Source organism: Suncus etruscus, chromosome 3, assembly GCF_024139225.1.
Source record: "Suncus etruscus isolate mSunEtr1 chromosome 3, mSunEtr1.pri.cur, whole genome shotgun sequence".
NCBI classification, from domain to species: Eukaryota; Metazoa; Chordata; class Mammalia; order Eulipotyphla; family Soricidae; genus Suncus; species Suncus etruscus.
Genome location: NC_064850.1, coordinates 76,221,538 through 76,222,774, shown reverse-complemented (window position 1 = coordinate 76,222,774; position 1,237 = coordinate 76,221,538). Strand labels below are relative to the sequence as shown.

The 1,237-nt window shown below is 38.7% G+C and overlaps 1 non-coding gene across 1 annotated transcript; it reads right to left on the bottom strand.

Moving 5' to 3' along the window:
* Positions 1-359: 359 nt before the first annotated feature.
* LOC126005675 (U1 spliceosomal RNA) lies at positions 360-523 on the bottom strand. Its single transcript, XR_007494716.1, has one exon. It is a non-coding gene; the product is annotated as a U1 spliceosomal RNA (small nuclear RNA).
* Between the last annotated feature and the right edge of the window lie 714 nt (positions 524-1,237).

Genomic DNA, 1,237 nt, shown 5'->3' with positions numbered 1-1,237 from the left:
CAGCATCAGAGCTGATAATGTAAGACAAAAACTACATAAACAGGCTGGAGTGATTGCACAGAGGGAGGGCTTTTGCCTTGCACTCTGCAAACCCAGAACGAACCCAAGTTCGATTCCTGGCATCCCATACGATCCCCAGAGCCTGACAGGAGCGATTGCCTGAGTGCAGAGCCAGGAGTAACCCCTGAGTGCTGCTGGGTGTGGCCCCAAAATAACAACAACAACAAACTACTTAAACATTCAGTAATACAGGCATGCTTAAAGTACGTCTCTCATTCTATAAAATAGTTTTCAAAACAAATCATAATTTTGTATTGAATCAAAACGTTCCCAAAGACATACAATTGATTTTTTTTTGCCAGGGGAGAGTGTGAACACAGTCCCCCACTACCACAAATTATGCAGTCAAGTTTCCCACATTTGGGGAAATCGCAGGGGTCAGCACATCCGGAGTGCAATGGATAAGCCTCACCCTGGGAAAACCACCTTCGTGATCATGGTATCTCCCCTGCCAGGTAAGTACAATTGATTTTTTTAAAAGTCAGATTTTGTAAAGCCAAAAGAAAAGGTCATGCTTTAATGAAATCCTGGGTCAGTGATAGTATAACAGGTAAGGCTCTTGCTTTGCATGCAACCTATGTTGGTTCAATCCATGGCACCACATTTGTCCCCCCAAGTACCACTCAGGGTTATTCATGAGCAGTCAGGTGTAACACTTGAGAGTCATAAGGTTTGGCCTAACAAACAAAAAAGAAAGGCTTTTATTTAGTATACACTAAGTATAAGAACAAAACAAAATATATTTTTGCTGAAACTATTTCTAACCCAAACCATGTGAATTAATTCATATTTATTTTGCAATTCATAAAATGTATGCGTGTCTGCTGTGTGCAAAAGTCATTAAAACTTACCAAAAAATAACACTTATATGCCACATAGCATGCCACACAGAATGATTCAGAATCATTAAACTTGACTCTTAACAGTTTGAGATCAGTCAATTGTTCCCAAGATTGACCAATCCTGCAGTCTTCAAATATCCCAGAAAATGGACAGTCTCTTTCTGTGTAGATTGCTAATGCAGAAGATAAGTCTTGCATATCACGTACATTAGAAAAACTATATGATTAATAGTTCTCAAGCATTGATATAGGCTTCAATTTTGGGGTCGTTTTTGCTTTTTAAGAGAAATGAAATACACACATACACTCAAATTGAAAAGAGAGAAATATAAGAG